Source organism: Carcharhinus amblyrhynchos, chromosome 7, assembly GCF_965287045.1.
Source record: "Carcharhinus amblyrhynchos chromosome 7, sCarAmb.v2.hapA, whole genome shotgun sequence".
NCBI lineage: Eukaryota > Metazoa > Chordata > Chondrichthyes > Carcharhiniformes > Carcharhinidae > Carcharhinus > Carcharhinus amblyrhynchos.
This window is the reverse complement of record NC_137330.1, coordinates 20,180,021-20,202,592: the sequence shown is the minus strand read 5'-3', so window position 1 is coordinate 20,202,592 and position 22,572 is coordinate 20,180,021. Positions and strand designations below refer to the sequence as shown.

The window sequence follows — 22,572 nt, the reverse complement described above, 5'->3', positions numbered from 1 at the left end:
GCTAGGGAGGAAATTGCAGGTCCCCTAGCTGAGATATTTCAATCATCAATCGCCACAGGTGAGGTGCCTGAAGATTGGAGAGTGGGAAATGACATGCCTTTGTTTAAAGAGGGCTGCGGGGAAAAGCCTGGGAACTACAAGCCAGTGAGCAAGTTGTCAGAAAGTATTTTGGGAGACTGAGTCTACAGGCATTTAGAGATGCAAGGACTGATTAGGGACAGTCAGCATGGCTTTATGGCTGAAAAATCATTTTCACAAATTTGATTGAGTTTTTTGAAGGGGTAACCAAGAAGGTGGAAGAGGGCAGTGCAGTTGATGTTGTCTACATGGACTTTAAGCAAGGCCTGTAACAAGATACTGCATGGTAGGTTGTTGCATAAGGTTAAATCTCACAGGATCCAGGGTGAGGTATCTAAATGGATACAAAATTGGCTTGATGACAGAAGCCAGAGGGTGGTTGTAGAGAGTTGTTTTTCAGACTGGAGACCTGTGACCAGTGGTGTGCCTCAGGGATCAGTGCTGGGTCCACTATCATTTGTCATTTATATTAATGATTTGGATGAGGATATAGGGGGCATGGTTAATAAGTTTGCAGATGACACCAAGATTGGTGGCATAGTGGACAGTGAAGAAAGTTATCTCCAATTGCAATTGATCTTGATCAATTGGGCCAGTGGGCTGACGAATGGCAGATGGAGTTTAATTTAGACAAATGTGAGATGATGCATTTTGTTAGATTGAACCAGGGCATGACTTACACAGTTAATGTAGGGCAAAGGGGAAAGTGGAATCACAGGTGGACAGAGTGGTGAAGTAGGCATTCAGCATGCTTGGTTTCATTGGTCAGAACATTGAATACAGGAGTTGGGACGTCTTGTTGAAGTTATGCAAGGCATTGGTAAGGCCACACTTGGAATTCTATGTGCAGTTCTGGTCACCCTACTATAGAATGGATATTATTAAACTAGAAAGAGTGCAGAAAAGATTTACTAGGATGCTGCCAGGACTCCATGGTTTGAGTTATAATGAGAGGCTGGATAGACTGGGACGTTTTTCTCTGAAGCATAGGAGGCGGAGGGGTAATCTTACAGAGGTCTACAAAATAATGAGGGGCACAGATCAGCTAGTCAATATCTTTTCCCAAAGGTAGGGGAGTCTAAAACTAGAGGGCATAGGTTTAAGGTGAGAGGGGAGAGATACAAAAAAATGTCCAGAGAGGCAATTTTTTCCATACAGAGTGTGGTAAGTGTCTGGAACAAGCTGCCAGAGGCAGGGACAATTTTGTCTTTTAAAAAGCATTTAGATAATTACATGGACAAGATGGGTATAGAGGGATATGGGCCAAATGTGGGCAATTGGGATTAGCTCAGGGACTTTTAAAAAAAAAAGGTGGCACAGACAAGTTGGGCTGAAGGGCTGTTTCCACGCTGTAAACCTCTATGACTCTATGTCCCCAATTTTTTTTCAAACCTATTCACTGTAAATTAACTCCGCCACCTGTCTTCCAATTCAATGCACCTGGTAACATCTTCAGAAATGATTATGTTGTTCTCCTGGCTATGTTAAAAATCTCAGACTTTTGTGTATTCAGCAAATTTCATGATTATGTAACTAACTCAGAATCATCTAAATGGAAGGAAACAGTTGGAGCTCACTCTGTTTCACTGTGGAGTATTTAACAAACTGAACAGAGTCTCTGTCTCTATCCTACCTTTGGTCAATATCTGTGGTCCATACTATCAGTACAGTGGTGATTTAGTCACTTCATGGTCTGCTAACTTTCTCAGAAACAGTTCGAAAAAATATGCAGGTATATCAAGGGACTGGACTTCATGTGCATAGATCTTTGAAGATGGCAGAATATATTGAGCCAGTGGTTATTTGTGCGATCTTGGACTTCACAAATGGAGGCATTGGGTACAAAAGCACGGAAGTTATGCTGATTCTTTCTGAAGCTCCAGTTAGACTATAACTGGAACACTGTGTCTACATTCTTGTCATCATGCTTTGGGAAGGATCTGAAGGTCTTTGAGAGGGTCTAGAACAGGTTCAGGGATGAGGGACTGCAATTACAAGGTTAGGGTTGGAGAAACAGTGCTGAGGTGTTCTCCTTGGAGCAAAGGAGGTTGAGGGAAGATTTGATCAAGGTGGACAAGATTCTGACAGGTTTAGATAAGGCAGCCAAAGAAAAGTTACTCCCATTTGTTTAGCATACCTGCACCAGGGAGGCACAGATTTAAGATTTTGAGCAAGTCCTGCAGGGCGGAATGTGAGCAAGATTTTTTTTTTAAAAACGGAGACCATGATAATAAGAACATAAGAAATAGGAGCAGGAGTAGGCCATCTAGCCCTTCGAGCCTGCCCCGCCATTCAATAAGATCATGGCTGATCTGAAGTGGATCAGTTCCACTTTCCTGCTTTCTTCCCATAACCCTTAATTCCCCTGTCTATCAGAAACCTATCTACCCGTGACTTAAATATATTGAGCGAGGTAGCCTCCACCACTTCAACGGGCAGAGAATTCCAGAGATTCACCACCCTTTGAATAAAGAAGTTCCCCCTCAACTCTGATCTAAACTGCCCCGCCCCCACCCTTTTCTTGAGGCTGTGCCCTCTAGTCCTGCTATCCTTTCTAAGCAGGAAGAATCTCTCTACCTCTACCCTATCCATCCCCTTCATTATCTTATACATCTCTGTAAGATCCTCCCTCAGCCTTCTAAACTCCAACGAGTACAGACCCAGTCTATTTGGTCTCTCTTCATAGGCCAACCCCCTCATCTCCGGTATCAGCCTAGTGAACCTCCTCTGCACTCCCTCCCAAGGCCAATATATCCTTCCGCAAGTGCGGCGACCAAAACTGCACACAGTACTCCAGCTGCGGCCTCACCAGTACCCTGTACAGTTGCAACAAGACCTCCCTACTTTTATATTCTATCCCCCTCGCGATAAAGGCCAACATTCCATTCGCCTTCTTGATCACCTGCTGCACCTGTAGGCTGGGTTTTTGCGACTCGTGCACAAGGACCCCCAGGTCCCTCTGCACCGTAGCATGCTGCAGCTTATCGCCTTTTAAATAATAATCCCTCCTACTATTATTTCTGCCAAAGTGGATAACCTCACACTTGCTAACATTGTACTCCATCTGTCAGGTCCTCGCCCACTCGCTCAGCCTATCCAGATCTCTCTGCAGACTTTCCACACCTTCCACGCAATTTGCTTTTCCACTCATCTTCGTGTCATCAGCAAATTTCGTCACCCTACACTCAGCCCCCTCCTCCAGATCATCTATATAAATGGTAAATAGCTGAGGCCCCAGCACTGATCCCTGCAGCACTCCACTAGTCACCAACCGCCAACTAGAATAGCACCCATTGATACCAACTCTCTGCTTCCTATTAGGCAGCCAATCCTCTTGCCACGCTAACACCTTACCTTCAACTCCGTGCACCCTATCCTTCTGTAGCAACCTTTTGTGAGGCACCTTATCAAATGCCTTTTGGAAATCTAAAAACACCACATCCATCGGTTCCCCTCTGGATAATGACCTGGAATGTGCTGCCCTTAAGCGTGGCAACAGCGAAGGAAGTTAATCATTTCAGAATAGAATTGGACGGCACTTGAGGGAAATATACTAACCAAGTGACAGGGTTACAGCTGGCCAGTGGAACTGTCTGGATCACTCCACAGCAGGGCCTCATACCTAAGGAAGGATGCGCTGGCCTTGGAGAGGGTCTAGAGGGAATGATCGGCTTAACGTATGAGCAGTGTTTGAGAATTCAGGATCCGCACTCAATGAAGTTTTGAAGGATGGGTGGGGGAGGGTCTCTTTGAATCATAGAATCCAAAAGTGCAGAAGGAGACCATTCGGCCCATTGGGTCTGCACCGACCAAAATCCACCCAGGCCCTAATCCGATAATCTCATGTATTTACCCTTGTTATTCTCCCAGCCACACAGGGGCAACTTAGCAGGGCCAGTCCACCTAACCCCACATCTTTGGACTGTGGGAGAAAACCGGACCAAACCCATGGAGAGAACGTGCAAACTCCACACAGCCCGGAATCAAACCTGTGTCCATGGCGTTGTGAGGCAGCAGTGCTAACCATTATGCCACCGTGTCACCCAAAACTTACAGAATACTGAAATGTCTGAATAGAGTAGAGTAGTTTTGTGATTTAAATCTCAGATACTTTTGACCAGTTTGCTTACTCCAATGTTTTACCCCAGTGCCCTTATTTGCAAGATGGACAAAGGACAAACACAAGTAAAGATTCAACAAGTTTATTAATAACACTACTAACCCTTAAATTACCACATAACGCAAGAGGATACCCCAGATTCAAGAATACTACCTGCAAAGATAGTTTGGTTAAAACTGTAGGCTTGATTCTCTGAATCCCTCTGGTCTGTCATCACGAAGGTGAGTCTCGATGGCAGCTTCTTCCTTCCTCCTCTGGTCAGTCTTCGAATGGTCAAGGGTCGCCTCCTCCATTGAGGCTTTGCTCCTGGTGTCTGAAAAATGTGTTCCTTTATCCCCTGTCTGCTTGCCTTTCCAGAAACTTCTCTGGCTACTGGCCAATGAGGTCCTAGGAGGGGGTTCCAATATCCAGTGGGTTTCTTGATGCCTGCCTGACAGGACACCAGGGTCCGCTCCTAGGTGTCCATCTCCATGCAGTTGCTTACATGTAACCTGTTATCAGATTAAACCAACTGCAGGAACTTGTGGTGACAGAAAGTCTGGCCCGATCTGGGCTTCTAAGAATAGGTCGGTGCATTTCAATGGGGTCCAATGATCTCCTGCTAAGTATCAGTAGGGTGCAACGATCTTTGATGGGAGATGGATGAATCAGGCCCAGACATTAAGAGAGGGGATTAAGGGTTATGGGGAGAAAGCGGGAAAGTGGAACTGAGCAGCGACAGTTCAGCCATGATCTTATTGAATGGCGGGGCAGGCTCGAAGGGCTAGATGGCCTACTCCTGCTCCTATTTCTTATGTTCTTATGTTTGTGTATTGTACAATTGGCCTGCCCGAGATTTGACTGTGTTCAATTTTTAATATGCCCAATTCTTTAATTTAGGATATCCAATTTTATCAGCCTTAAAACTAGGCCCCGTTTATATTACAGTGGACATGGAGAAGATGTTTCTATCAGTAGGACAGACTGGCATCTGAGGGCACAGCCTCAAAGTAACAATGCTTTGGAACCAAGGTAAGGAGGAATTTCTTCAGCCACAGGGTGATAAATCTGTGGAATTCATTGCCACAAAATGCTGTGGAGTCCAGGTCACTGAGTGTTCACTGAGACAGAGATAGATAGGTTCTTGATCGGTGAAGGGATTAAAGATTATGGGGAAAAGTAGGGGAGAATGGGATTGGCCATGATCAAATGGCAGAGTGGATTCAAAGGGCTGACTTTGCTCCTATGTCTTATGGTCATTTGCCCACTCAGTCAGTTTGTCCATAATAACACTGAAGGATCGTTGTATCCTCCTCACAGCTCACCCTTCCATCTAGCTTTGTGCCATCTTCAAATCTGGAAATGTAACATTTAGTTCCCTCATCTAAATCATTACTATATATTGTAAACAGCTGGGTTCCCAGCACCAATCTCAGTGGTACCCCACTAGTCACTGCCTGCTGTTTGGGGAAAAAAAACTGTTTTTTCCAGCACTTTGTTTCCTGTCAGCCAACCAATTTTCTACCCACCTCAACACACTACCACAATCCCATATGCTTTAATTTTACATGCTAATCTCTTCTGTGGGACATTTTTGAAAGCCAAAAATCCAAATAAACCACATCCACTGGGTCCCCCCCATCATTTCTACTTATTACATCCTCAAAGAATACCAGTAGATTTGTCATGCGTGATTTCTCTTTCGTAAACCCATGCTGACTCTGTCCAATTCTGCCACTGTTTATTAAGTGCCCTGCTATAAAATTTTTGATGACGGATCCTAGAATTTTCCCCACTACTGACTGGTCTATAATTCCCTGTTTTCTCTCTCATTACACAGAGTTTCATAGAATTCCTACAGTGCAGAAGGAGGCCATTTGGCTCATTGAGCCTGTATTGACCACAATCCCATTAAAGCCCTAACCTTGTAACCCCACATATTTACCCTGCTCATCCAATTGACATTATGCGGCAATTTAGCATGGCCAAATCAAACTAATCCACACATCTTTGGAGTGTGGGAAGAAACTGGAGCACCTGGCAGAAACCCACACAGACACAGGGACAATGTACAAACTCCACACAGATAGACTCTACCTCCCTTTTTCAATAGTGGGTTATGTTAGCTTTCCTCCAATCTGTAGGAACTCTTCCAGAGTCGACAGAATCTTCAAAGATGACCACCAATGCTTCCACTATTTCCAAAGCAACTTCCAGATGTAACTCTGGGATGTAAATTATCAGGCTCTCATCAATTTCCCCAACACCATTTCCCGACTAATACTGATTTCCTTCAATAACTCACTCTCATTAAACCCTGTGTTTGCCAACATTTCTGGTCCATTATTTGTGTCCTCCTTTGTGAAGACAGAAACAATATATGTATTTAGTTGGTCAGCCATTTCTTTGTTCCCCATTATAAACTTCTCTGTTTCTGACTATAAAGAGAACTACATTTGTCTTCACCAATCTTTTTCTCAGGATGATGCTGTTGATCTTGAAAGATCATCTGCATATCACACAAATGAATAATGTGGGGTATGAATTTCAGGACCAATGTGGAGCCAAGTATGCATCAATCTGCAGAAACCTATTCATCTCAATTTTAAAATTTACAATTGATTCCCAGACTTTTGAAAGAGAGAGTGTTCCACCTCCCTTTGTGTGAAGAAGTGCTTTCTAATCTTAGCGCTGAATGGTCTGGCTCAAATATTAAAATTACGCCACCTTGCAAAGACAGAGACATACTAAGTACCCTATCAATTTCTTTAACCATCTTGAACACTTCCACTGGATCAGCCTTCACTCTTAGTGTATTCAGGAAATACAAGCTTGACCCTATTCAACATGTCCTCAGACATGAGGACTGATTATAATCAGTAGAATTGATCATCATCTTAAAATTAGAATATCAATATGATTAGCAGGCCCAGGACAGTATTCTCCAAGCTCACAAGTGTGTCCAGCCTGCACGGAATGGTTCAGTCCAGTGGTGTTTATGACTGGGATCAGTGGGGGAGGTACAGAGTGAGGGTGATCAGGGCTGGCCATGGCAGAGGTATGGGGTGGGGGGGTTGGGGGGGCATTACATGGCTGGATTTGGCCGGCAATGAAGGGAGGGGGCACTACGCATGTTCCGACCTCAACACTGACAGAACAGCACATACGCAGTGGCCCACTTAGCACTATGCTGCCGGCCTCTCAGGTGGGAATAAGACCCACCCACCACTTTCCAGAGTGAATCATAGGATAGAATCATAGGATCCCTACAAACGCAGAAGGAGGCTATTCAGCCATCAAGTCTGGACCAACAATAGACCCATTCAGGCCCTATCCCATAACACCATATATTTGCCATGTTAATTCCCCTGATACAAAGTGTAAATTTTGCATGGCCAATCAATCTAAATCGCATATCTTTGGTGTGTGGGAGGAAACTGGAGCACCCCAAGGAAACCCACACAGACATGCGGAGATTGTGCAAAACACAGATAGTCACCTGAGGCCAGAATTGAACCCGGGTTCAATTCTGCTAACCACTGTGTCACTGTGCTATGGCACTCTACATTGCACAAGACTGTCAGAGATTCACTCTAACAGGTATGCCCAGAAAATGGGTGGGAAATGTTTCCGCTTTCCTGTCAGTTAGGCATTTACAGGGAAATCGGGACTGCCGGCAGTGGAGGGAGATTGAGGCAGGTCGGGGCTATCTCGGACATGTCCAGGAGGCCTGTGATTTAAGCATGAAGGAGGGGTCAGAGGGACAGCGATACCATCACAGGGCTGACCAGTAATCAGCTGGTCAGCAATCAGGAGGCTGGCAGCATGGGCCATTGCACATGTGCCCATCTATCAGCGCCAAGATCAGCACATGCACAGTGGCCCGCTCAGCACTATGCTGCTGGCCTCTCCAGTGGGAATAGCTCACTGATTTTTATCATGCACTCTGTGATACTCAGTGTTGGAAATTCGTTTGAAAATTCCACTGATACATGCAGCATGACTTACTCCAGTTTTTACATGAATTCAGCACTTCAAATTTTTTTGGGAGAATTCCATTCATTGTTCTTTATGCATTATACATAATTACTGATACAACTTGACCATTAGCTAGAACCATATGTAAATTTACAGACTCAAATACAGAGTTGCTATCTGGTGTTCCAAAAGCAAGCAGCAATCATGCATTAATTCATATTAAGCGACAGCTTCTATAAAAAAATCAGATCCACAGCTGTCTTAGCTGGATATTTACCAGCGCTATAGAAAGAAAAAGCTTTCAAGGGAGCATTTATTTGACTTGTTATATGGCAGATTTTGGTCTTTTTCCACCAGCTGTTCTAAGACTTTAAGCGGATTGACCCTTCCCAGAAATGGTTGCTAGGACACTTGCTTTCGATCTTTTTCAAGGCCCGTTTAAACTTGTCTTTCTTCCCATAATTAGGATTATTTCAGTTTGGATATTTTACTGATTGTTCAAGATATGACACAAATAATTACTTCAATCCAAAGATGATGAAATGCAGGCCACAACCAATTCTTACATATACTCTAGAGTATTCAGACTGCTCCCCCAGAGCAGTCTGGCTGTGGAAGTGTGGCTTAAGCAGCCTGCTCAATCACACTCTGTCATTGTGTGTATGCTGCCCATGTATCCATGACTTGCTGATTAGAGTCATGAGCCATGTGATCAGAGGTAGTCCTTTGTCACCCTTTGGTTTGTAGCAGTAGCTCAAATGTAATTGGTACAACAGACAGTACCTGAATAAAAGCAGTGTGGGTATTGATAGGATGCCAAATGATAATGTGCCTGTGAATGGCCATTCACCATCAAGGGAGTGGTGTATAGTGCATGCGTGTGTGGTCAATGACACCTTGAATTATGCAGAAGTCTTCATTCCTCACAAAGCTGTGAGTTCACTCCATTTGTTTCCTTCTGACAAGAGTGATTGAACTGTACTGCACAGAGAACATCCCTTATACAACAATGAAGAGCAAATGAGGAGAACTTACAAATATTACCTGTCCCAGCCTTCAAAGAGCCAAATGCAAAAACATTCATGGTCACAATCACCTTCATAGTTACTGGTATTGTCACTTTCTTTCTGCTCTGAGGTTGAAGGTACAAGTGCAAATGGGTAACAGATTTCAGTGGGGATGTAATTAATGCAACAGAGATGTACCACACACTGTTCCTGAGGTTCAGGTAACAGAACATCCTGGGTCAATATGGACTCCTGTTAAGAAGCATTCTCCCATATTCCTCTTCCTTCTTCCAGAAACTTGTCATGTTTAGATGGAGGCACCCATGGCAAATAGCAAGCAGTTTATGCAGAATTCTTGACGTTAGGAACAAGTACTTCAGCACATGTCACACCACTTGCTGTAGACTTCATTTGTAAACAACTCAGGGCACCAAACATTTCTGTAATCGCAGCAACAGTGAACAGAAATCAAATCAGCAACTATCCTAGTTAATGATCCATTTAAAGAACATTGATGGTGGGAGATAGAGATGTGGGGTGGTCATACAGTCTTACAGCACAGAAAAGGCCTTTCAGCCCATCGTGTCTGCACCAACAATAACTCCTCCTAATGTTGTGCTAATCCCATTTTCTAGCACCTTTCTCATATCTTGGAATATTATGTTTCAGGTGCCCATCCAAATAATTTTTAAAGGTTTTCAGCCACAATCACCTTCCCCAGCAGTGCATTCAAGATTCCCACACTCTCTGAGCGAATTTCTTTCTTCTCAAATCCCCTCCGAATCTCCTGCCTCTCATAATAAAACTGTGCCCGCTCAAGAATGACCCTTCAACCAAGGAAAACAGCTGCTTCCTATTCACTCTATTCATACCCCTCATAATCTAACACATTCCAATCATGTACCCCCCCCCCCACCCCCCTCAGCCTCTCTGCTCTAGAGAAAACAATCTAAGCCTATCCAGTCTCTCCTTATAAATCAAATGCTGCATCCCAGGTAACATTCTGGTGAATCTCCTTTGTACTCCCTCTGGTGCTATCACTAGAGTGGGTGGGTAGAAAAGTGTAGTGATGGTGGGTGGGTGGAGGGGGGGGTTAAATGCAGCTTCTGAAACTCAAGATCCGTCCTGGAAAGTTGAACTCTGTGAGGTTAAGAGAGGGCATTAGCTGGAGCACTGAGCTCAAAAGTGGCAGCACTTGCTTCAAATCCACATCATGACTGACTGACACCACAGTGTGCCTATTCTGCCTATTTGTAGCATCAGCACATCCTCATCTTTGTCAAAATGGCACAGTTAATAGCAGAAGTGAACGCGCACCACAGAAACCAGCTGAGGCAAAACGGCACTCAACACAATGGGAAATCGCACTCTCAGCTGCCAGCTCTCCTGGGCGTTCGGTGTTCAGGATCCTGATCCCCACGATATACAAACAATCCAGCATGGATTATCCAGCAGACAATGCTCCAAAATAAAATACAGCAACAGATTCATTCATTGGAAGTGAGCTCTCTGCCATGCTCCAGCAGAAAACCTCATTCTCATTTTGAAAGCTGGATTCAGCTCATCGGTAGGAGGCTATTCAAACCCCCTGTACTTGATATAAAAAGCAAGTCACTGCAGATGCTGGGATCTGAAACAAAAACAGCAAAAGCTGGAAAATCTCAACAGGTCTGACAGCACCTGTGGAAAGAGAACAGAGCTAACATTAGAAGTCTGGACGACCCTTTGTCAGAGGTCCGACATCCGAATTTGAAACACTGGCTCTGTTCTCTCTGGCATTGAGAGACGTCTTACTCTGTTCTCTCTCCACAGATAGTCAGACCTGCTGGGATTTTCCAGCATTTTTTGTTTTTGCACCTGTACTTTATCTCCGTTTTCAAATTCCTCTATGACCTGGGCTGTCCCCTCAGCTTCAGCAATCCATTAACCCTTCAATATCCCAGCTAATCTGTCATTGGCCTTGTCTTCAGCTGCCTCATTCCTAACCTGTCCAATTCTTTGCTTAAGCCTCTCCATCTATCTACCCCTTCTACCCCCTCCTCACCACACATCCAAAGATGCTCTTTAAATGTTGCTTCAACAAAGCTACAGTCACCTGTTCTAATATTTGATCTAGTCAAGTTTTGGTTGAGTATGTCTTGGGATGTTTTACTACGATAAAGGTGCGATATAAGTGTTTGTTGTTGTTTCTGGGAAACCAGCCAAGATTTCCATTCTTTGAATTGCTGTTATATGATGACAAGGGGCAAGTGGCATACACACGGTGGGTCGTGCAAGAGCTGCTCTTGGATGTTGCTTCGAGAGTTGCCTAGTGCTTCACGTCGTTAGTGTACACTTAAACTGGACCAATTGACAGGCAACACGACAGCTCAGTGACAATCACTTTGCTGTGCAGTTACAGGGACCCAGGTCGGATCTCCGGCTTGGGTCGGTGTCTGTGGCAGTTTGCACATTCTCCCCGTGCTTGCGTGGGTTTTCTCCGGGTGCTCAGTTTTCCTCCCACACCCCAAAAACGTGCTTTTAGGCTGATTGGTGTTAATAATTGTCCCTAAATTGGATCTCCCTTAACCTGGCGCACATATAATTCTCTAAATTTGTACCCCTTTATTGTAGAGTCCCTGAGATGTAGACAAAAGTCGTAGGTAGGAGGAGGATTGGAATGAGGCACTCACTGAGTGTTAAAATGGGCGGCGCAGGCTTGTAGGGCCAGTTTCCTGTGCTGTGTTGTCCTTTGTTCTTTAATAAATATTCAAAAGATCAATGAATGCTTGAACTGCACGAGTCATCCATAGGCACTGGAATAAAAGCAAACTTTCCTTTGGTGGTGTGTGACAGCTGGCAGCTGCAAACATCTGACTGAAAGGTCAATCTGCTGTTTCACAACTTCCAGTCGAGGATGTTTACAGTAGCACATACTGTTAAACATCGAGAACAGCTCCTGTTCTATGCTAGCGTACCATCCAAACACACAGCTGGCAAGGCAACCTAGCAGCTCCAGAGGTCCAATAAAAAGAAAGAGAACTTACAATTAAAAAGGTTAAAATGTCAGATGGATATAAACTGCTGGTGTCACAATCAAACCAACATACTGTTCAGACTTCTGTAACTTTGTGACATCATTCACCAGTTACTTATATTACAATGCAGAAATCAAAACACATGCCTCTCTTAACAAATACAGAATATTAATAGGTATAGATACCAAAGGTAGCTGGAAAATCCACTTACCACACAGAATTAAGCAAAACAAATTCATATAAAACACCCGACTTGGCAACTCCAAAGTCTCCTGTTAAAAATGTTTATCTTAACTCAGCTTCACCACAATTGCTTTCCAAGTCCCTCCCAGCACTCAAAATGGAACTTCGTAAATGTCCCACACCACCCTTAAAACTGCTCAACCAACCAGCAAGGCAAAACTTGTCAAGCAGTGTGTCCCAACTGAACCACCGACATCCCAACAAATGGTGGGAAGTAGAATCACAGAGCCCTTCATTCTTCTGACCAGAGGCAGCCCTGTGACCAGATTCATGTTTCACACATGGGTCACCTGTGACAAGAGGAGAATACACAAAGTGTACTGGTGATAAACCTTGGAAGTGTGTTTGAAGGCACTGGTCCCTTCACATTGTATTTCTAGATAAACATCATCCTTCTTCTAAATTTATAAAATCAATCTTTTTGCTGTTTAGATATTATGAAGGAATCGTATTATAATATTCCTTCCTGAGACATTTTTAAGACTGACTTTCACCGAGTTCAAAATAGGGAGGAGAGTTCTTCCTTTCAGCCCATTAAATCTCAAATGCTTTAAAAAGCATAATGCCTCAACATTAGGAGACAGAACAAACAAGGTTTTTTTCTGTTAGCATATTGTAAAACACATTTGTGAATTTAGAAACTTCTGAGCCCCAACAATTAAAAGAGAAAGAGCACGTGCTTTAGCTCTACAATGTGGATCTGGCAGATCCCACTGCATACTGCAGTGACCATATCTGCAGAAAGTCTTGGTTGCTCAGAGAACTTCGGTTCAGAATTAATAAGCTGGAGTCTGATCTTAAGACACTGCAAGACATCCGGGAGGTAGAGTTACCTGTTTCAGAAGGCAGTCACACCCAGTAGATCAAGTACCTCAAATTCGACCAGTGGCCAGGGACAGCATAGAAACTGGCCCTTTGGCTCTACTTGTCCACGCTGCCCTTTTTTTTTAAAACCCCTAACCTAATCCAATTGCCTGCATTTGGCCCATCTCCCTCTATATCTATTTTACCCATGTAACTGTCTAAATGCTTTTTAAAGACAAAATTGTATCCGCCTCCACTTCCCAACTCTGGCAGCTTGTGCCAGATGCTGACTACCTTCTGTGTGAAAAAATTGCCCTTCTAGACACTTTTGTATCTCTCGCCTCTCACCTTAAAACTATGCCTTCTAGTTTTAAACTCCCCTAATTTTGGGAAAAGATATTGACTTTTCAAGTTGATCTGTGCCCCTCATTATTTTATAGACCACTATAAGATCATCCCTTAGCCTTTTATGCTCCAGAGAAAAAAGTCCCAGTCTACCGAGCCTCTCCTTATAACTCAAACCATCAAGTCCAAGTAACATCCTAGTAAATCTTTTCTGCACTCTTTTTAGTTTAATAATATCCTTTCTATAATAGGGTGACCAGAACTGCACACAGTATTCCAAACGTGGCCTTACCAATGTCTTGTACGACTTCAACAAGATGTCCCAACTCCTGTATTTAATGTTCTGACCGATGAAACCAAGCATGCTGAATGCCTTCTCACCAATCTGTCCATCTGTGACTTCAATTTCACAGCTATAAATTTCACTGCGCCCCTAGATCTCTTTGTTCTGTAACTCAATCCAACATCCTACCATTAACTGATTAAGTCCTACCCTGGTTCAAGTTACCAAAATGCATCACCTCGCATTTATCTAAATTAAACTCCATCTGCCATTCGTCAGCCAACTGGCCCAATGATCAAGATCCTGTTGCAATCGGAGATAATTTGACAAAAGTGACAGATAACAGTGACAGAAGTGTAAGTGAGGGATCACTTTGGGACCAGTGGTCATAATTCTATTAGTTTTAAGGTAAGTAAGGAGAATGATAGATGTGGTCCAAAAGTTAAAATTCTAAATTGGGGCAAGGTGAATTTTGATGGTATAAGGCAGGAACTATTGGCGGGGGGGAGGTGTCGTGTCTGTGGGAAGGCAAAGGAACATGTAGTAAGTGGGAAGCTTTCAAAATTGTGTTAACCAGGTTTCAGAGTAAGCACATTCCTCTTAGGCTGATAGAAGAAGGGAACCCTGGATGTTCGGGATATTGAGGCCCTGGACAAGAAGAAGAAAGAGGCACATGACATGCATAGGCAGCTGTGATCAAATGAATCCCTTGAAGAGTATAGGGGGTGCAGGAATAGAGTTAAGAGAGAAATCAGGCGGGCAAAAAGAGGACATGAGATTGTTTTGGCAGATAAGGCAAAGGAGAATCCAAAGAGCTTCTACAAATACATAAAGTAACAAAGGAGGGCATGGGGGCTCTTAAGGATCAACAAGGTAATCTACGTGGATCCACAAGAGATGGGCGAGATCCTAAATGAATATTTCGCATCAGTATTTACTGTTGAGAAAAGCATGGATGTTAGGGAACTTGGGGAGTATACATATTAGAGGTGGTGGTGCTCGAAGTCTTAATCTAAAGATTAAAGTAACTAAATCCCTGGGACTTGATGAAGTGTATCCCAGGACATTGTGGCCTTTTAGGGAGGACATTGCGGGTCCCCTAACAGAGATATTTGAATCATCGATAGTCACAGGTGTGGTGCCTGAAGATTGGAGGGTGGCAAATGTTGTGCCTTTGTTTAAAAAAGGGCTGCAGAGAAAAGCCTGAGGACTACAGGCCGGTGAGCCTCACTTCTATGGTGGGTAAGTTGTTGGAAGGTATTTTAAGAGACAGGCATTTAAAGATGCAAAGACTGATTAGGGACAGTCAGCATGGCTTTGTGAGTGAAAAATCATTTTCACAAATTTGATTGAGTTTTTTGAAGAGGTAACCAAAAAGGTAGATGAGGGCAGTACAGTTGATGTTGTCTACATGGACTTTAGCAAGGCCTTTGACAAGATACTGCATGGTAGGTTGTTGCATAAGGTTAAATCTCACGGGATCCAGGGTGAGGTATCTAACAGGATACAAAATTGGTTTGATGACAGAAGCCAGAAGGTGGTTGCAGAGAGTTGTTTTTCAAATTGGAGACGTGCAACCAACGGTGTGCCTCAGCAATCGGTGCTGGGTCCACTATTTTTTGTCATTTATATTAATGATTTGGATGAGAATATAGGAGGTATGGTTAGCAAGTTTGCAGATGACACCAAGATTGGTGGCATAGTGGACAGTGAAGAAAGTTATCTTGGATTGCAAAGGGATCTTGATCAAATCGGCCCAGTAGGCTGGCGAGTGGCAGATGGAGTTTAATTTAGATAAATACGAGGTGATGCATTTTGGTAGACTGAACCAGGGCTGGACTCACTCAATTGATGGTAGGGTGTTGGGGTGTTACAGAACAGAGATCTAAGGGTACAGGTTCATAGCTCCTTGAAAGTGGAGTCATAGATGGATAGAGTGGTGAAAAAGGCATTCAGCATGCTTGGTTTCATTGGTCAGAACATTGAATACAGGAGTTGTGATGTCTTGTTGAAGTTGTACAAGACACTTGGAATACTGTGCACAGTTTTAGTCACCTTATTATTATTAAACTAGAAAGAATGCAGAAGAGATTTACTAGGATGTTATTGGGACTTGATGGTTTGAATTATAAGGAAAGGCTGGAAATCAGTGAGAGGCAACATGGTTTTGTAAAGAGGAGATCATGTCTCACTAACTTGATTGTGTTTTTCGAGGAAGTGACAAAGATGGATTAATGAGGGTCGGGCAGTGGATGTTGTCTACGTGGACTTCAGTAAAGCCTTTGACAAAGTCCCTCATGGCAGACTAGTGCAGAAGCTGAAGTCACTCAGGATCAGAGGTGAGCTGGCAAGGTGGATACAGAACTGGCTCGGTCATTGAAGACTGAGGGTAGCAGTGGAAGGGTGCATTTCTGAATGGAGGGCTGTGACAAGTAACGTTCATCAGGGATCAGTGCTGGGATCTTTGCTGTTGTAATATATATAACTGATTTGGAGGAAAATGTAACTGATTTGATTAGTAAATTTGCAGACAACACAAAGGTTGGTGGAGTTGCGGATAGCAATGAGGACCATCAGAGGATATAGTAGGACATAGATTAGTTGGAGACTTGGGTGGGGAGATGATAGATGGTGTTTAATCTGGACAAATATGAGGTAATGCATTTTGGAAGGTCTAATACAGATAGGAAATACACAGTAAATGGCAGAACCCTCAGGACTATTGCTAGGCAAAGGGATCTGGGTGTACAGGTACACAGGTCACTGAAAGTGGCAATGCAGGTGCAGAAGGTATTCAAGAAGGCTTCATGCTTGCCTTCATCAGCCAGGGCATTGAGTTTAAAAATTGGCAAGTCATGTTGCAGTTTTATAGAACCTTAGTTAGGCCACATTTGGAATATAGTGTTCAGTTCTGGTTGCCACACTACGAGAAGGATGTGGAAGCTTTGGAGAAGGTACAGAAAAGATTCACCAGGACGTTGTCTGCTATGAGGGCATTAGCTATGAGGAAAGGTTGGAGAAACTTGGCTTGTTCCCTGGAATGACAGAGGTTGAGAGGCGACCTGATAGAAGTCTACAAGGTTATGAGGGCATGGACAGAGTGGATAGTCAGAAGCTTTTTCCAGGGTGGAAGAGTCAATTATTCAGGGCATAGGTTTAAGGTGCAAGGGGCAAGGTTCAAAAGAGATGTACGAGGCAAATTTGTTTACACAGAGTGACGGGTGCCTAGAACTTGCTCCTGGGGCACGTAGTGGAAATAGATACCATAGTGACTTTTAAAGGGGCATCTGGACAAATACATGAAGAGCATGGGAATGGAGGGATATGGTCCCCAGAAGGATAGGGGGCAACATGGTCAGTGCAGGCTTGGAGGGCAAATGGGCTTGTTCCTTTGCTGTAATTTTTTTTGTTCTTTGGATAGACTGGACTTTTTTTTCCTCTGGAGCATAGGAGGCTGAGGGGTAATCTTATAGAGGTCTATAAAATAATGAGGAGCACAGATCAGCTAGATAGTCAACATCTTTTCCCCAAAGGCAGGGGAATCTAAAACTAGAGGGAATGGGTTTAAGTTGAGATGGGAGAGATACAAAAGTGTCCAGAGGGGCAATTGTTTCACACAGAGGGTGGTGAGTGTCTAGAACAAGCTGCCAGAGGTAGTAGTAGATGTAGGTACAATTTTGTCTTTTAAAAAGTGTTTAGACAACTACATGGTTAAGATGGGTATAGAGGGATATGGGCCAAATGCAGGCAATTGGGACTAGCTTAGGGGTTTAAAGAAAAAAGGGCAGCATGGACAAGTTGGGCCAAAGGGCCTGTTTCCATGCTGTAAACCTCTATGACTCTAGGTCTACAAGGGTTATAATCCCTAGATTACTACCTGAGCCACGTGTGAATTGGCAGAGGAATGAGAAAATTAGGGAAGTGAACATGTTGCTAAAAGGAGTAACGTGAGAAAGACAGGCTCCATTTCATGGGACATTGGCAGCTGTATTGGATGGAGCACTGGTCCCTAAGCCAATCAGGGACCAGTGCATGAGCAGAAAAGATAAATAGGGTGGTCACAAAGACTTTAAACTAGTAAGTGTGGGGAAAGGGAAGTGTAAAAGTATGGGAAGCATAATGGTTCATAAGAAGCAAAGTAACAGGTTAGTATATGGGGAGGAGGTTTCAACTACATGAAAAATTATGAAAAAAAACAGCAACTTATCTAAATGCTCGTAACATTCAAAACAAGGTAGATCAGTTGATGGCACAAGACATCACAAATGAGTATGATTCAGTGGCCATTACAGAGACATGTTTGCAGGGTAGTCACGACTGGGAGTTGAATATCCAGGGATATCAGACTATTCGGAAGGACAGACAGTAAGGGAGATGGCGTAACTCTAATATTTAAGGGTGACATTAGGATGGCAGTGAGAGATGATATAGGTTATAAGGAGAAAAGCGTTGAATCCTTTTGGGTGGAAATTAGAAATGGTAAGGAGGAAAAGTCACTGATAGGCGTAGTCTATAGGCCGTCAAATAATAATAACAACATCATGGTGGGGCAAGCAATAGACAAAGAAATAACTGATGCAAGTAAAAATGGTATGGCAATTATCTTGGGGCACTTTAATCTACATGTCGATTGGTCAAATCAGGTCGCTCAAGGCAGCCTTCAGGAGTTCATAGCTTCCTCAAACAGTATGTAGTGGAACCTACCAAGGGTGCAAGCTATCCGAGATCTGGATCTGTGCAATGAGACAGGCATAATTCATGATCTCATAATTAGGGATCCTCTTGGAAGGAGCGATTACAGTATGGTTGAATTTAAAATACAGATGGAGTATGAGAAGGTAAAGTCCAATACCAGTGTCTTGTCTCAGTGTCAGAGAATACAATGGGTTGAGAGAGCAAAAACTTTATGATGGGACAATTGAGGAACAGTGGAGGACTTTCAAAACAACTTTTCACAGTGCTCAGTAAAAGTATATACCAATGATAAGGAAGGACTGTAGAAAAAGGAATGAACAGCCATGTATATCCAAGGAAATAAAGGAGGGTGTCAAATTGAAAAAACAAATGCATACAGAAACATATAAGATGATTAGAGGTTTAGATAGGGTGGATGATGATAGCCTGTTTCCTCGGATGGAGAAAGCTAGCACGAGGGGGCATGGCTTTAAATTAAGGGGGGGTAGTTATAGGACGGATGTCAGGGGCGGGTTCTTTACCCAGAGGGTGGTGAGGGACTGGAATGCCCTGCCTGCTGCAGTTGTAAATGCGCCTAGTTTGGGGGCGTTTAAGAGATTGGTGGATAGGTTTATGGGCGAAAAGGGATTGGTTTAGATTAGTGGGTCAATGTTTTTTTTTAAAAATAAGACTGGTCGGCGCAACATTGTGGGCCGAAGGGCCTGTTCCGCGCTGTAATGTTCTATGTTCTATGTTCTATGAGTGTCAAAGATTAGTGGGAAGCCAGAGGATTGAGAAATCTTTAAAGGTCCACAAAAAGCCAAGATAAAAGTTAGAAAGAAAAGAAAGATAGATTATGAGTGTAAACTAGATCAGAATATAAAAACAGATGGCAAGTGTCTACAAATATTTAAAAAGAGTAAGAGTGGTTGAGGTAAACATTAGTCCTTTGGAGGATGAGAAGGGGGATTTAATAATGAAAAATGAGGAAATGGCCAAAGCATTGAGCAGGTAATTTTTTTAAATCGGTCTTCTCAGTGGAAGACATAAATAACATGCCAAAAATTGATAAGAATTCTATGGCAGGTGAGGACCTAGAAATGATCATTATCATTAAAGAAGCAGTGTTAGGTGAGCTAATGGGGCTAAAGGTAGACAAGTCTCTTGGCCATGATGGAATGCATCCCAGGGTACTGAAAGAGATGGCGGGGAAAATAGCAAACGCACTCATGATAATTTACCAAAATTCGCTGGATCCTGAGGCAGTTTCAGCAGATTGGAAAACAGCAAATGTGCTGCCACTGTTTAAAAAAGGAGGTAGACAAAAAGGCGGATACCTATTAGCTGGTTAGCTTAACTCCTGTAAGGGGGAAAATGCTTGAAGGAAGTAGTAACAAGACATCTGGATAGAAATTGTCCCACTGGGAAGACACAGCATGGGTTCATGAAAGGCAGGTCATATTTAACTAATATAGTGGAATTCTTTGAGGACATTATGAGTGCAGTGGGCAACAGGGAACCCGTGAATGTGATGTATCTCGATTTCCAGAAAGCATTTGACAAGGTGTCGTACCAAAGATAAGGGTGCATGGTGTTACAGGTAATATATTAGCATGGATAGAGGATTGGTTAACAGAAAGCAAAGAGTGGGGATAAATGGGTGTTTTTCTGGCTGGTGATCAGCACTTAGTGATGTGCCTCAGGGATCAGTGTTGGGACCGCAATTGTTTGCAATTCACACAGATGATTTGGAGTTGGGAATCAAGTGTAGTGTTTCAAAGTTTGCAGATGACGCTAAGATAAGTGGTAGAGCAAAGCGTGCAGAGGACATTGAATGACAGCAAATGGATATAGATAGTTTAAGTGAGTGGGCAAGGGTCTAAAGTTTAAAGTTGTAAAGTTTATCTATTAGTCACAAGTAAGGCTTACATAAACGCTGCAATGAAGTTGCTGTGAAATTCTCCAAGTCGCCATACTCCTAGTCGGTACCTATTCAGGTCAATGCACCAAACCAGCACATTTTTCAGACTGTGGAAAGAAACCAGAGCACCTGGAGGAAACCACACAGACACGGGGAGAAAATGCAAATTCCACACAGACAGTGTGACCCAAAGTGGGAATCAAACTCAGGCCTGTGGTACAGATGGAGTTCAATGTTGCTAAATGTGAGGTCATCCATTTTGGTGGGAATAACAGTAAAATGGGCTATTATTTAAATGGTAAAAAATTGCAGTATGCTGCTGTCCAGAGGGACCTAGGTGTCTTTGTGTACGCATCACAAAAAGTTGGTTTGCGTGTGCAGCAGGTAATTAAGAAGGCAAGTGGAATTTTGTAATTTGTTGCTACAGGGATGGAGTTTAAAATCAGGGAGATTATGCTGCAGCTGCTTAAGGTGCTGGTGAGGCCACACCTGGAATGTGTGTGGAATTTTGATCTCCTTACTTAAGAAAGGATATACAGCCACTGGAGGTGGTGCAGAGGTGATTCACTAGGTTGATTCCGAGGTTGAGACTTTAGGCTTACGAAGAGAGACTGAGTAGACTGGGAGTATGTTCATTGGAATTTAGAAGAATGAATCTTACAGAAACATATAAAATTATGAAGGGAATAGATTAGAAGTAGGGAGGTTGTTTTCACTGATGGGCAAAACCAGAACTAGACGGCATAGCCTCAAAATAAGGGGGAGCAGATTTAGGACTGAGTTGAGGAGGAACTTCTTCACCCAAAGGGTTGCGAATCCCTGCCTAGTGAAGCAGTTGAGGCAACCTTATTGAATGTTTTTAAGGCAAAGATAGATTTTTAAAGTAATTAAGAATTACGGAGAGTGGTCAGGTAAGTGGAGCTGATTCTATGGAAAGATCACTCTTATTCCTCACCTGAGCAGTGCTCCAAAAGCTTCTGATTCCAAATAAACCTGTTGGACTTTAACGGGGTGTTAAGAGACTTCTTACTGTACTCACTCTAGTCCAATGCCGGCATCTTCATATCGCGATCTTCTTGAATGGCAGAGCAAGCTGGAAATGGCCACTCGTAGTTCTTATGTCCTTATTTTAGGAAAGCTCCAATCCTGAGAAAATTAAGCTCTCAGACTTTTAAATAAAAACCTTCGTTCACATCCCCTAACCAGTATTTCTTTAGAACTGGAGTAAGAGACTAACTTCTTAGCAGGTGAAACAGACGAAGAATTCTGCAGCAGTTGACTTCAATGCCATTGACTTCGCTCTATTACAACTTCCTGGCAACCCACATATTCTCACTGGATCCAGTCAGGAGCAGAACAAAGCAAAGCTTTATCACGGCTAAACAACCCGGCATTCCAGGAATTCATTAACACTTGGCATGTTAATCCAAGGTTAGTGGGGGGAGGGGTGGGTAATATATTTTATAAAATACACATATATAAAACTACCCAATTCTCAATGAGGTGTCTTATTCTGTAAAGTAAAACACTTGAGTTGCCAACTGAAAAAGCATCAAAAATTAACATTTCACTCTTAAAAATCAGCAGAATGCAAAAGGCTCAATCAGTTAAAAAACTAAATTTGAGGAAAAAATTAGCACAATATAGCAGCAAGATCACATGATCACTTACCTTTAAACTCAGCCTCCAATTCAACATGAGGAACATATCAAGTAAATCCAGTGTTACGAAAGTCAAATCAATGATCTATCCTCAATTTCAAAAGAAATCTATGTTGCAGATGCTGATTAAATCATCTTTAGTTTAGAGATCTTTAGCCCAACCAAGCAGGAGAGACTAATTAACATTCACGTACTGTGATTATGTAAGTTCCTTCACACTATCAGAACCATTCCTATATTTTACTAATTTAATCAAAGCAAGATTACTTTAAAAAAAACACTGAATGCATAACTGAGCATGACGTGGGGGGGGTCAAATAGTCTGTTTCTGTGCTATCTATCCTGAGTTCAGAAGTTGGGCGCGGTGATATAGAAATACAATCTTTTCTTTGAATGCACATTCACATGAAAGCATTGCGCTGTCTAGAAAGTATAAGCTATGAAAATCTCAACAAAGTTGAA

General features: G+C 43.0%; 1 long non-coding RNA gene across 1 annotated transcript in view; it reads right to left on the bottom strand.

The window, feature by feature from the left end:
• LOC145344820 (uncharacterized) overlaps positions 1-21,769 on the bottom strand; it is a 30,864-nt gene extending 9,095 nt beyond the window's left edge. Inside the window, exon 1 of the long non-coding RNA XR_013886985.1 lies at positions 21,489-21,769. This is a non-coding gene — a long non-coding RNA (uncharacterized LOC145344820). The remainder of the gene's footprint in view (positions 1-21,488) is intronic.
• Between the last annotated feature and the right edge of the window lie 803 nt (positions 21,770-22,572).